This window comes from Macaca thibetana, chromosome 8 (genome assembly GCF_024542745.1).
Source record: "Macaca thibetana thibetana isolate TM-01 chromosome 8, ASM2454274v1, whole genome shotgun sequence".
Lineage (NCBI taxonomy): Eukaryota > Metazoa > Chordata > Mammalia > Primates > Cercopithecidae > Macaca > Macaca thibetana.
This window is the reverse complement of record NC_065585.1, coordinates 82246379-82261810: the sequence shown is the minus strand read 5'-3', so window position 1 is coordinate 82261810 and position 15432 is coordinate 82246379. Positions and strand designations below refer to the sequence as shown.

The window sequence follows — 15432 nt, the reverse complement described above, 5'->3', positions numbered from 1 at the left end:
CTTCCCTTCCCTTCCCCTCCCCTCCCCTGTCCTCCCCTTCCCTTCCCTCCCAGTCCCCCCCTCTCCTGTCCTGTCCTCTCCTCTTCATTGAATCATCTTTCTCTTTCAGGTACTGCAACGTCTGTGAATTCAGATAGCCTTTTTGTCAAACATCGTTGTCAGATAATGATAATAATCTAGATGAGTTTTTATAATCTTTGGCACCATCTTCATAACGTATATAAATCAGGAGAACGTATAAGCACTACCTGAGCAATCTCTTTCCAAACTCATGCTCTTTGGTGGGCCTGTAATGGTAGGATCTATGCTAAAAGTAGCATTAAAACATTTTGTAGAAGCCTAAGACCTAAATGTTTCAAATACTTGAAATAGATTACTTAAAATCATTCACAGTCAAGTATCTTGAGGCTTTTATGTTTTTTTATTAGTCTCCTAATTATCAAAGAGTTTTCTTGATTTACATACTTTATGGAGATAGTGATGGAAAACTAAACACAATTGTAAAATATTCAGATTCATAAAATATTAAAGCTGGAGGAACCCAGAAAGCTTCAGAAATGACCTCTTATTTGGTAGGCAAAAATATGTCTAAGATCAGAAAAACTCAAGGAATCATACATGAAAGATTCCACAGCTGCTTTCAGAACATGACCTTTATACATAGACTGTTTGTTGCTTTATTTATTTTCCAGGATATCTCAATAGGTAGTTGTAAATGTTTGAACATTACAATGTCATGAACCCAGTAGAATAATGCAGTCCATTTAAAAATAGAATTTACTGGCCAGGTGCGGTAACTCACATCTGTAATCCCAGCAATTTGGGAGGCTGAAGTGGGTGGATCACCTGAGGTCAGGAGTTTGAGACCAGCCTGGCCAACATGGAGAAACCCTGTCTCTATTAAAAATACAAAAATTAGGTGGGCATGGTGGCATGCACCTGTAATCCCAGCTACTCAGGAGGCTGAGGCAGGAGAATTGCTTGAATCTGGGAGGCAGAGTTTGCAGTGAGCCAAGATTGTGCCACTGCACTCCAGCCTGGGCAACAGAGTGAGACTCTGTCTCAAAAATAAATAGACAAACAAATAAATAAATAGAGTTTATTTTTATTTTGTGGTGGCTTGAGCAAAAGTCATTTCCAATATGAAGTTTAAATATTGAAGGTGTTCTCTGGAACACAGTAATTATGAGAAAGAGTTCAGACAGGAAACTTATAAAATATATTTTGAGGAAAAGCAAAATAAAACAGTCTTGATTCCTAATCATTTTGTAATTTATATCTTATCATTACTCTTGGTTTCTTAATTCCTTATAGAAAGTGGTATATTTTTTATTGAAAGTGGCTTATTTTTGAAATACTATACTGGTCTTAAAATACATTTTTTGAAAAGTCACTTAAATATTTTAGAAAATTTCTTATGCTAAGTGGAGTACTCCAAAAGTAAAAAGTGTATATTTCTAAAAACTGTTGGCTTTCATTAGTATTTGGCAGTCTAAGAGGGTGTCTTTTGGAAGAATACATCACTCGGCATAATGGATTCTTGATAAGGTAGACCCAAATTAAGATTTGGTAAATCAGGAAAAAGAAATTCTCACAAAACCCCACATTGAGTTATAGAAAATGAAATATTTACAAACAATAAATATCACTTATGTGTTTGTTTTACTTGTAGTCTTATAATTTTAAGTTTTCTTTAAAATAAGTTAAGCAATTATAAAACAAGGTGTATGTAAACCTTTAGTTTCACTTGCCTATTTGACTAAGAAAAAATTTAATATACTTTTTTTGAGGTACCATACACTAAAATTCAATCTGCATATTAATTCTTTTAAAGAAAGAATCAACCTGCTCCTGAGTGACTTCTGGGTAGACAATGAAATTAAGGCAGAAATCATTAAATTCTTTGAAACTAACATGAGAGAAAGATACAACATATCAAAATATCTGGGACATAGCCAAAGCAGTGTTGAGTGGGGAGTTTATACCACTAAATATCCACATCAAAAAGTTAGAAAGATCTCAAATTAACCTAACATCACAATTAGAGGAACTAGATAAACAAGAGCAAACCAGCCCCAAGTCTAACAAAAGACCAGAAAATAATCAAAATCAGGACTGAAATGAAGGGAGTTGAGGCATGAAAAACCATAAAAAAGGATCACTGAATCCATGAGCTGGTTCTTTGGAAGAATTAATAAGATAGGTAGACCATTAGCTAGACTAATAAAGAAAAAAAGAGAACGTTTAAATAAACACAATCAGAAATGACAAAGGGGTCATTACCAGTGACCCCACAGAAATAGAGAAAACCCTCAGAGACTGTTATGAACACCAATGTGCACATAAGCTAGAAAACATAGAAGAAATTGATAAATTCCTGGGAACATGTAACTTCCCAATATTCAGCCAGGAATAGATTGAATCTCTGAACAGATCAATAACAAGTTCTGAAATGGAATAAATATTAAAAAGCCTACTAACCAGAAAGAAACCCAGGATTGGACAGATGCATGGCTGAATTCCACCTTCCTTGTATAAGGAAGAACTAGTATCATTCCTATTGAAACTACTCCAAAGAATTTTCTAAAACTTAATTATAAACATTTAGAAAATAATACTTCATAGATTATCTAATCTCTACTTTTATTTTGTAGATGGGGAAACTGAGGTTCAGATATGGCATGACTTGCTCAGAGTCGCTTAGCCAATAGGTACCAAACCGCACTGAAATCCAGTGTTGTGGACTTCACTCCATAAAATATGCTACTTCAATTTACATATTAAACCCAAAGTGTTCAATCTTTCAGCTTCCACGGGCCACAATGGAAGAAGAATTGTCTTGAGCTGTACATAAAATACACCAACACTAACGATAGCTGATGTGCAAAAAAGAAAAAATAAATAAAAAGAAGACAAAAATCTGAAAATTTCATAATGTTTTAAGAAAGTTTTTGAATTTTTGTTGGGTCACATTCAACGTTGTCCTGGGCTACATGCAGTCTGTGGGCCGTGGGTTGGATTGGACAAGCTTGTATTATACTTCTTAGGGTTTTCACAAAGATTCAGAGAAATTCACAACTCCTGCCCTATTATTTTTTATTACCAACTATACAGTGGGGTAAAAACTATAAATTGAACAGTCATTCATGCCCACATGGATTAATGAAGACTTTCTACAACTTAATTAAAACACTTCCACTTTCTCAGCATCATTATATCTAGAATCATGAGTAACACAGCAATTCAGCATTCCTGACATTGAGTATCAAGTGTAATGATTAAAGAGAACAAACCATGAGCTTTCTCATACTGTGTTGAAATTTTTCTTTTCTATTGTTTTTTATGTATAAACACAGATATACCAAGAGGGAAAAATAGTCAAACACTATTGAATAAAATATAACAAATTCCATGAAAATATCGAATTGAGATGTTGAATTCGAATGAAATAAGAATTTGAGGTCAGCAGCAACAGTTTGTCCAACTTTTTCTGTCCTGAAAGAGCCTTGTATAGTGATCTGGGCTTGCTGAACATCATTGTGACACAATTCAAGTGAATTTGACACATGCCAACTTAGGTGGAATCCCGAGGCTCTTCTCATGTCTTGAGATGTACCATTGGCTAATTCTTCATGCTCAGGAAAATACAGCAAAAGCACACACAGAAAGATGAGTCCTGTGTATTGGTAGGATGAAGTTAGAGAAGAGGTAGAGGAAATTCTGGGGGATGTCCCTAGGGAATATGATCATACATTAAGTAATCTTTACATTGATTTAATCTTTACATTGAATGCTAGCTCCATTCTACCAAAAACACTCGCATTCATATGTAAGTCAAAGCACTATTCACATGGAATCAACTAAGATACACATCAGTGGTGGATTGGATAAAGAAAGTGTGGTTCATATACTCCATTGAATACTATGCAGTCATCAAAAATGATAAAAGCATGTCCTTTGCAGCAATATGGATGCAGCTGGAGGCCATTACCCTAAGTAAATTAACGCAGGAACAGAAAACCAAATACTGCATGTTCTATAAGTGGGAGCTAAAATTGTGTACTTATGGAGATAAAGATGGCAATGATAGACACTGGGGACTACAAGAGGTGGGAGGGAGGAAGGAAGGAGGGCATGGGCTGAAACACTAACTGAGTACTATGTTCCCTACCTGGGTGAAGGGATCAATTGTACCTCAAACCTCAGCATTATGCAATATATGCATGTAACACACTTGCACTTGTACCCCCTGAATCTACAATGAAAGTAGATGCAACCTCACAGTGAACTATGTTTGAAAATGTTCAGTAAAATATCAAAGTGTCCTTCCATTGAAAAGAATAACTAGCACACACAAAAAAATAAAATTGCAAGCTTGTTAGCCTCAAATAAATTAACTGGAAGATTTCATTTTGTCTTTCCTTCATTGTTTGAATATACAGTAATCCCCCTTATCTTTGGGGGATATGTTCTAAGTCCCACAGTGGATGCATGAAACCACAAATAGTAGTCAACCCTATCTACACTATATTTTTTCTATGGGATAACAGAGATGGCTACTATGTGGCAAATGGATAAGTAGTCTGTGCAGATTAAATATACTGGACAAAAGGATGATTCATCTCTCTGGTTGACACAAAGCTAGATGGCACAAAATTTCATCAGGCTACTCAGAACAACACACAATTTAAAACTGATGAATTGTTTATTTCTGGAACTTTTCATTTAATATTTTTGGGTCACAGTTGGCCATGAGTAACTAAAACCCCAGAAAGCAAAACTGTGAATAAGTAGGAACTACAGTACTAGAAGTCTTAAGAAATGGAAACCTTTCTTGATCTCAGAGAGGGCCCTTTTTCTGATATGTATCTGAAGTCAGCATTCAGTCATTGAATCATAGGTTTGCCTTGGCATTTTTCCCCAACGCAGTTTGTACTCTCACCTGAGACAGCAAGATGTAGATATAGGACCCAGCTGTTGCTGTGAACTGAATATACAAGTTTCCACTTACCTCAACCTTAGTATAAATATTTCCCACTCTGTGATGTGATTTTAGAGTCATTGCACCCAGCCTTCGTTAGAACGATTCCTGGAGTTTTGCATACAGTTCTAGGCACTACTTTATAAGAATGTAATTGAAAAGTGCTCATGACCTTTCTCTTTGTACCATTCATCTCATTTTAAATTATCATGCTTAAAGTGTTTACCTTTCTTAGCAGACTTTAATCTCCATGAATGAAAGTACTGTGTTTTTCTATTCATCTGCGTATCTCCAGCGCCTGACATGTAGTAGGTGCTTAAATAATATTTATTAAATGAATAAAGATGGAAACTAAAATAATGACATTTTGGGAAATTGTGTACACAGGAAGTGGCTGAATGGGGCTGTTTATGGAGAAAGGACTGCCTCAGGGGAGGATATAAATGTCATCTTCAAGTATTTGAAAGGACCATGAATGGAAGAGGGATTTTTTCATTTTATGTTATTCCAGGGGGAAATATAAAGATCTGTTACTGGGTTAAAGCTACTGGTAAGTGTTTTGGTTCAGGAGAACTTAAAAATAAATAGAGTGTCCACACATGAGCGAAGACCTTGCAAAGTATCAAGCTCTCTGCCACCAGTAGTGTTCACATAGAGATGAGATAATCATTGCAGTGGTGGGTGATAGAATAAATTCTTTCATCTGTTGGAGGGTAAGCATGCTGTCTTTGAAGTCCTCTCCAACTATGACTGTGTAACTTTGATATAATTAAGCACATGATGATTTCCACTTGCTGCCTGTAAATCTTATTTTTTGTCTTTTAAAGATGCTTCCTAATTTCATTTGAAATTCCATTTTTTCATTTTTCTAGCTGTGAGTTCCTTGTCCTAGGCAGATAACGATTGGTTAAAAAAAATTGAATAAAAGTGTGATTTAAGTACAGTTTACCATTGATTTAAATTTACACAAATAATTCCCATTATATTTTTAGTGTATTAAATTAGGCATATGTGGATAATAAAAAATAACTTGGGTTTGCCATATATTATAAATTGCTTTTTCTTACTACAGACATTAACATCTGCTTGTACTTAATTTCTTATTCAGGGGTAACTTATTTAAGTCTTTTTCAGGTGGATAAAACAGGCATGTGGTCAAGATTACTTAAGCTACTACACTGTAATTGTCTCACTATTGATTACTTAATGATTTTCTGTCCCTTTTATTTGGATTCTATGCATAGGTAGGCCCTCGAGGGGACTGGTTAGTGTATAATCCAGCTTTGTCTGGTCTTCAAATGCTACAGTTTTACATGAAACAAAAATAACAGCATCATAATAAATAACTCAAAGCATATCATCACCTTTCTAAGTATCTGCATGTCTAACTCTGTCAAGATTAATCTCTCTGTGTTCTCCAGCTGCTTAGTTGATGCTACTGCTTCTGAAATAGGTCTGGTCTTAAGTATCAGCCCTATGACTTCATTGCTCACTCCTGGAGCCATCTCTACAAAAATTTATTTGCCAAACCTAAGGAGTAAGGAAAGCTATAAAATATATATATATATATATATATATGATGGACCGTGTGTAAATAATCATGTTAAGTGGATAATGCTTACAAGAAAGGCGTAAGGCATTTTAAGAATAAAATCACATCAAAACCTATTTGTCCATGAGAACCAGACTGGAGAGTAATGTGTGTTTGGGTTTGGAGGTGATAGACCCAACCCTGTGACAACAGTGAATAAAGGTTGTTGGTAATTTAGTACCAGACCTTGAGTCATCTGTCACTGTGAAGGCCTGGAAGAATGCATGTCCTACCAGTCATATTGATTAGAAAAAGCAGCTGAGGCAGACACTTTTCTAAAAGTTTGCCTTTGTAGAACAAAATGCATTTGTCAGATGAAAGGTCTTTCTCATGTTCTTAAAATATTGTCCACCCACTCAACAAATAAGGACTGGAAAACCTTCACCAAAATTCAAGAAATATTTAATGAATGTCTGTTATGTATGAGATAACCTCTCAATATCTAAAGTTTATCATCAGAATTCATTGCCCCTCTGCAGAAGTTATTGAGAGAAGGAAAGGGCATATGTGGCTGATTGGTCCAAGGTGCCCCTTCTGGGCAGTAGGGACAGAGTCTGTTTTGAAACAGGTCAATACAAGTAAAATTGAAATTCTTTAGAATTCTTTATCTTTCCTGTGAGATTTTCAGACTCTCTGTAGCAGTAAACATTCAAACATCATGACTGATAGGATGAAAGATTAGATTTTATGCCCTTGTGACAGGAGAAAAAGGTAGACTTTCTTTATGGGTGTGTTCTCAGAGAAAAAAAAAAGCCTAGCAAGTTTGGGCTGTTGGACCCTAGACTGGCAGGCCTATGTCCTCAGCAGTGCTTGGACATGAGACATCTTGATCTGATCTAGCCCAGGCTTCCAGTGTAGATTAGGACCTCAGCTGATACTTGGAGTGGAAATTCAACCCAGCTTGGCAACTCTGATTGACTGTGGCCTCAGAGATCTAGGACATTCCCAGAAGTCTGGGTCAGCTGAGCAGCAGGGAGTGCTCATGATAATTAAAGCCTGTCGGCCCTGTCAGGGCTGCTGAAATTTCAGCAGAGGCTTTAGATAAGGATGATCATTGTTTACTAGGCCAAGTGAACAATGATCACTACTCCCCTACAGACATTTATCACATCTCAGTACCTATTCATGGAGTGCCTACTACTTTCTAGGCTCTATTCTAAGCACTGTGGATGTAGCAGTGAGCATGCTTGCTTTCATGCAGTTTATATTTTGGTAGAAGAAGTCAAACAATGAAAAAATATGTAATGTCAAGGGATGATAAATGCAATGAAGGAAAACAAAGCAGAGTACAGAGTGACTTGGTAAGGGAAATATTACTTTAGATAAGGTCAAGAAAAGTTTCCATGATAAATTGATATATGATCAGAAATTTAATGGGAAAATGGAGTATGCAATACATAGATCTGAGAAGAAACCATTCCAGCAATATACAAAGATAAAGTGTGCTCAGAGCAAGCAGGCCAAGGTGCTGAAGGGGAGTCAACAGTAAACAGAGAGAATACAGTAAGAAATGAGTCCAGAGAGGGAGGTGGAGAAAATACCATGTGGGACTTTCAGGCCATGCTAAGAACTTAGCCATGTGTTTCCTTTGACTGAGATGTGAAGTCACTGAAGGACTGTGAACAAGGGAAGTAACATGATGTGACTTTACATGCTATTGTGAGAATAGACTGTAATGTGGTATAATTCAAAACAGACCAGTTACTTTACATGCTATTGTGAGAATAGACTGTAATGTGGTACAGTTCAAAACAGACCAGTTAGGAGGCTCTTATAGTAGAATGGTTAAGAGCATGTGGTGGGACGCCAGCGAAACGGCGGAGTAAGGGCCCCTGAAAATTCTCTCCTCCATCAAAGCAATAAGAAGACTGGCAGCCAGGTGCAGTGGCTCATGCCTGTAATCCCAGCACTCTAGGAGGCTGAGACAGGTGGATCACCTGAGGTCCGGAGTTCGAGACTAGCCTGGCTAACATGGCAAACACCCATCTCTACTAAAAATACAAAAATTAGCCGGGTGTGGTGGCAGGTGCCTGGAATCCCAGCTACTTGGGAGGCTGAGGCAGGAGAATCACTTGAACCCGGGAAGCTGAGATTGCAGTGAGCTGAGATCACGCCATTGCACTCTAGCCTGGGTGACAACAGTGAAACTCCATCTCAAAAAAAAAAAAAAAAAAAAAAAAGAAAAGAAAGGAAAAGAAAGAAAAGAAAACTGGCAAAATGGTCAGAATAAACTTGTTTAGGAGTCTAGAAATTAAGTAGTCTTTTAGAAATCAGGGTGCCCTTATTCAAGAAAAACAGCTGAATCTTGGTAAGAACAATGAGCTTTGTAGTATTTAATTCACTTGAGTACCATTCCCTGCACTCCAGATCTACAGTAGTATTGATAAAGAAGAGCTCACATTCTCAGTGCAGCCTGGCAAGCATCCGAGAGGGAAGAATGGAGCTAGAGTTTATCCAAATCCTCACACCCACAGAACTGTTAGTATTTGACCTGCCTCTTTTGCTCAATAGACCTCACTTGCACAACGGTCTGTACTTGACTTTACTCAGAACTACCAAGTGAGAAAAGCCTTGACTCAGAGGATTGTGTGTTAAAACAGTTAGAGGGAAGTATTTTAATTTCATGTCTGCCTGGAGGGATGGATAACACTTGTGGCAAACAGTAGAAAAACCAGAAAGCTTTTAAGGAAAATTTTGGGAATGAATTGTCCATAGGAGCTTAAAATCTTTGAGATATTTTTGAGAATCTGGAACGACATAAACAGGTATAAGGCTGAGTACCTCTCCAGGGCTGTGCCTGCTCAGGGAAAACCTGAGAGGTCCTAAACCCCCACCTTTGGTCAATCTTGAGGCTCTGCAGAAACAGGAAGTGGAGTCTAACGCAGAGTCACAAATGCCTTGATGATTGTTGAAGGTATGTCTCAACACATACATAGAATCCCTCAACAAAGACAGAAGATTGGTTAGGAATGAATAGATGACCACGGAGTTACTCTACTAAGCTAACGAAGCAGAGACTTTGGTGGCCACATACAACAAAGAATGTGTACTTTACAGGATTATTCCAGAATAGTCATCAAACAAACATGACTGCAGCAAGAAATAACTGCAAACCTTGGGTAAGACTGTAAGTGCATTCCCAGAGTTGCCACATTACCATGATTAAAATGTCCGGTTCTTAAATACCATGACATTCAAAGGCACAAAAAAGAGTGGCCTATTCAAAGGGGAAAAAGCAATCAATAGCAACTATTTCTAGGGAATCCTAGATGTTGGACTTACTAGACAATGACTTTAAATTAGGCATTTAAAATATGCTCAAATAACTAAAGAAAATATTGTCTAAAGAACTAAAGTGTAAGAATGATATCTTGCCAAATAGAGAATATCAAGAAATAGAAATTATCATAAAAATAGAAATTCTGAAATTGAAAAGTATAATAACCTAAAAGAAACATTCACAAGATCAGAGTTGAGCCAATAGAAGAAACAATCACCAGCCAACTTGAAAATGGGTCAATTGAGGTTATTCAGTGAGAGTAACAAATAAAAAAGTATGAAGAAAATTGAGAGCTTCAGATGTCTGTGGGACATTGTCAAGCAGACCTTGCTGCTCATACTCATAAATGTGATCTTCCAAAAGAGAACAGAGAGACAAAGAAGCAAGAAGAATAATCAAGGAAATATTGGCAGAACATTTTCTAAATTTACTTAAAAGCATTAATCTTCACATCCAAGAAGTTCAGTGAACTCCAAGTAGGATGAATTCAAAGAAAATTATAATGGACACATTATAATTAAACTATCAAATAGGAAAGACCAAGAGAGAATTTTGAATGCAGCAAAATAAAGATGGCTTCTCACAGACAAACAGCGTGGGCAGGTGGTTCATTGTAAAAGAAGAGAGGCAGAGTCTATGGGCACAGGCGCAGATGGGATGGCAGTTTTAGTGGTGGGAACATGTGGAAATCCTTTCTTTTCTAACGCTTCCATTTTTTCAAAGAAGTTAGGCATAAGACCACCAACTCAGAATCGGAGGGAGAGCAGGAGAGGAAGAACAGAGGCATGAAGATCACTAGCAATTTTTTTGCAAGGTCAAGCAGTATTGAAGTCAAACCAATGATATAATTCACAATGCACCGATTGTTCATTGCAGTTAGCAATGCATGGAATGTGGGAACTTCATCCTTGAACTAATTATTTGTTGACAGACACTGAACTTTTTACAATAATTTAAATGCTTAAATCTTAAAATGTCAGTACTCTGGGCAAAGTCCCTGTTGTCCACCCTACTTGGCAGGAAGATTAAACCTCTGCCAAATTATGCTTTACATTCTCTCAATAATCCCTGTATTCTTTTCCCTGGGCGGCATTTTTTGCGTATATGTGGCCTGAGGTCCCAATCTGGGAACGATGAGTCAATTTGGACCAGGAGACATATATATATTTACCCGTACAACACCTTTACAAAAGAAAAAGGATCACTGGCAATATTCAATAATGAAGAGACTTTTAGATGAAAATCTGTGTTTCTGGTTCCCGTATCTGAGGAAAATCTGACACAGTGAACCAGGCTGAGAGCAACTGGCTGGAGCTAGGCAGCAACCGGCCTCTTCTCAGGGATCTGCACTTCACATATGGGCTTTGCAAACCTTGCTGCAGTCCATTTTCACTTCATAGAATGAGTGAACTTCTCTCCTGTTACTGAATGCCCAAAACGTTCCAGTCATTTCCATAAAGAATGCTTTCTCCCAGTTATTTGTGCTCTCAAATTTCCTACCACATTTTATAGGTTCAAATGTTATAGCATTTCTCATCTTCCATCTTTATGAACTTATTTGTTCGAACTTTTTGTCTTTCCTTTTAGATTTTTAAGTTCTTTAGAGGGAGGGTTGGCATTTTAATCCATTTTTACAATTTCACTCAGAGCTAATAAATGTTTCTGTATAAGCAGGATCAACAAAATGTGCAATGAATAATAAATTTGGTCTATTATAATTCGGTTTAAGAGACTGTAGTAAATTTTGAATCTATTTTAGGCACAGTAGAATGCTTATTAGCAATTAATATTGATGTTACCTCAGAAAATGTGGAAATTCAATTCAATTCACCTTGGAATGCACAGCTACTTAGCAGACAAACAAAATCCCTATTATGTTCTACACTATAATATTATAACAGTGCTTTTTAAGTCTTGTCATGGAAGCTAGCAGGCATATTCTAAAATGCACCAAGGGTCAGTTGAATGCAAATTTGTTATCAAAACTCATGCCCTTAGACTATATTCTGTGGCATCTAAATCTGTGTACAACATGGAAAGTTATACCAACTATTGGTGATTGATTTATTCTTCTTGCCACTAAAGTTGAATCTTTGTCCCTAAATGCTGTCATTTTATATGCAATCTTTCTTCTGCTTTGTGTGTATTTGTTGTAAATATCATAGTCTTCTCTCATCAATGGGAAATATGTTCTAAAACCCCCAGTGGCTACCTGAAACTGTATATAACACCAGACTCTATATTATGTCTATAGTGTATCTATGATAAAGTTTAAATTATAAATTAGGTAGAGTAAAAGATTAACAATAAATAAAGTAGAACAATTTTAATGATATCCTGTAATTAGTTATATAAATATTATCTCTATCAAAATACTGTAATAAAGACTGTAGCTGACCACAGGTAACTGAAACTGTGGAAGGTGAAACTACAGAAAGAAAAACTGCAGATGAGGGGGACTACTGTATCACAGATACACACAAAGCTGGGGATATTCCTAGGACATAAAGAGGACTTTCATAGGAAACCTAGTGAAATCCGCATAAGTGATTTAGTGAATCACAGTGTATCACTGTTGCTTTCTTTAGTTTGACAAATGTACCTTGATATTGTTAAAATGTTAACAATGAAGGAAACTGGGGAGGGGTGTGTGGGAATTCTCCGTACTGTCTGTGCAAACTCCCTGTAGCTCTACAAATATTGCAAAGTAAATTTTCTCTAAAAATCAATAAATAAAAGTTGGTGCAATATTTGGAAAGTATTCTCAAATTAAAACTCAGAAAGCTGGTGCCATCTGACAACTCTCCTGAGTTTGGGAGGTCCTGTTGCTGATAACAGCATGTTTCATCAAATAATTGTTAACGTGTAATCTTCCTACATATAAGTATACTTAAATGTATATATTTGGATTCACATAGAAGCAAGTTAGAAAAGAAGTCACTAATATTTAATTCATAAAGTAACGTTTAAAAAATCAGTTACTATGTGGGCCATCTTTTTGTTCAGTGACATTTTATTGCCTGATAGAACTGTAGTGCTAAAGAGTATCTGTCTTAAGTGCTAGTGAGAATGTTATATTTGAAGATAGTAACAGATACATCCTAATGGTATTTTAAATCTTCTAATATAAGAAAAGTCTCCCATGATGGGTCAGGAAGATCCTGAAATATAACAGTTTTTGAAAAGCAAAATAGTTGTTTATTGTCAACTGAACTTTCCAGTTATTTAGTCCTGAATCTGAAAAGTGTTAAAAGTAGAATCTTTCTTGATACTATTGACATTTCACATGACGAAATGTATCACTCAATTATTTGCACTTTTTAAGAAAGATATACCTGTGAATTATGCATCATAAAGATATTTCATAATGAAACTTACAATTCATCTGCAAAAATAACTGGGAGTATTATTTATAGGTGAAGATAGAATTGGCATTTCAATGTGCTGAGTTTAGCATGTAGAAGGAATTTTCTTATGCTGTATCCTAAGTGACATTTTGCCTATTTGGAAAATGTTTTAAAGACAGATTAAATATGGCATTTCCAACTCTCAAATGGTAAGGTATCACTTTACAGGTTTATTATTTTCAAATATTCAAGCTCAAACATTTTTATAGATTAAAGAGATTGCTTAACTTAATAGAATCCAGAATTCTAAGTTTACATCTTTCTTAAATTATCATTATTGTACACATTGCAAGTAACATAACATCATCAGATTTATACTATAATTTTAAGAGCAAATGTATAATTACTAGAATTTAACCTCCCCAAAATGTGATTCAACCTGATTATCCTGGCTACATAAATGCAAGCTAATCATCAGCAAAGAATCATTGAAATAAAACAAGAATGTTAACACAACAACAACTGCAGAATAAACAAACTTTTCAAGAAGGAAAAAAACCAAGGGACTAATTACATCTGCAACAAAAAAATCATACATGCCTACTATTTTAGAATATTTTCCCATCCATTCAGACTTTAGCTGTGGCCAAGATTGCTTCAATATGTGTTTTGACCTCTACCTACACCAATAGTCATTTTCCTATATTAATTTCTTCATTCAGTAAACCATCCAATCTCTCCTTCATTCAGTAAACATTTATTCTTGGACAGCTCTGAGTTGAACAATGTGAAGGTGTTGGACGTGATGGAGAAGAAGCAGTTCCTGCTCTTGGTCTAATTACTTGTTTAAATAAAATTAATTCAAATGTAAGAGATACTCTCATTTTAGGGCACGGTAGCTCACGCCTATAATCTTAGCACTTTGGGAGGCTGAGGCAGGTGGATCACTTGGGGTCAGGCGTTCAAGACCAGCCTGGCCAACATGGTGAAACCTAGTTTCTACGAAAAATACAAAAATTAGCCAGGAGTGGTGGCACACACCTGTAATCCCAACTACTTGGGAGGCAATGGCAGCAGAATCTCTTGAACCCATGAGGCAGAGGATTTAGTGAGCCAAGATCACGCACCACGGCACTCCAGCCTGGGCAACAGAGCCAGAGTCCATCTAAAAAAAAAAAAAAAAAAAAGTTTTGAGAGACAGGGTAGCAAGATAATTTCCAGGGTTTCTAGATTGGGTGAATCTCAGAGCACAGTGAGAACAGGAGCTTTAAATAAATTGGAAGAGATCCTTAATGAAAATTCAAGTTAATAATGTATTATTATTATTGAAAGTTTTTGGAAAGAGGAAATTAGAAAAAGCAAGACAAGTTAATTGTTTTCCTCAAGTAATGGTTTAATATAGATATGAAAATTATTTTAGATGACCTATTACTAATGCAAAGACCAATTTTTCTCCAAAATATGTGATTTATGTTTCCTTAATTTCATTAAAGATCAGTGTTCTCATCTCTAAGATAGTGATATGTAGATACTTAGTACTCAGATGTCAAACAACTGAACTGAGAAAGTTCTAAAATAAACGTTTGTGCAGATGAGTCATATGCACCTGGGTTAAAGGACAATGACAAAGTCTTAACCAGTCCTGCGGTTTCCAGCTCATACCCTGATGCATGAAAGGGCAAGGAGAGTTGTGTTTAACAGTATATTCTCCAAAGAAATGTCACTTTTCCTCAATGTATCTTCTGGGTGAGCACATTAAAATCATGTTTTGCTGCAATGCCATCACACCAAGTTGCTGACTTTCTTGTTGCCTTAGCACATGGTACGAAAATGAATTCTGCCATAAGATAAACTTAAGTCTTAAAGACTTCATATCACGGACTGTAATGTATATTCTTCTTTTGCAATCCATAGTTCTAACATCTCTCTCTCTCGCCCTTTTATGTTATTAGCAATCACTCATACCACATGTGGATGAGAGTTAAATAAATTGAAAAGGCATTACTGCTGCTCTAAAAAAAAAAAGGGGGGGAGAGATATTCTCATTTTAAAAGGTTAATCAGATCACGCATTTGCATGCTTAAATTTCTCAAATGTCTTTCCATTGGGCTTAAATTCAAATTCATGGCCTAACAATGGGCTACAGTGCTCTACAGGACCTGCCTCTGACCTCTTGTCTCATTTCTATTCCTGCTCTCCAGCTCTACTGTAGAGCAAGCACAGGGGCTTCATT

The 15432-nt window shown here is 36.3% G+C and overlaps 1 protein-coding gene across 3 annotated transcripts in view; it reads left to right on the top strand.

Annotated features, from left to right (window-relative positions):
• Positions 1–15432, top strand: part of NKAIN3 (sodium/potassium transporting ATPase interacting 3) — a 1223038-nt gene that overhangs the window by 669264 nt on the left and 538342 nt on the right. The gene's annotated exons all lie outside the window — the stretch shown is intronic.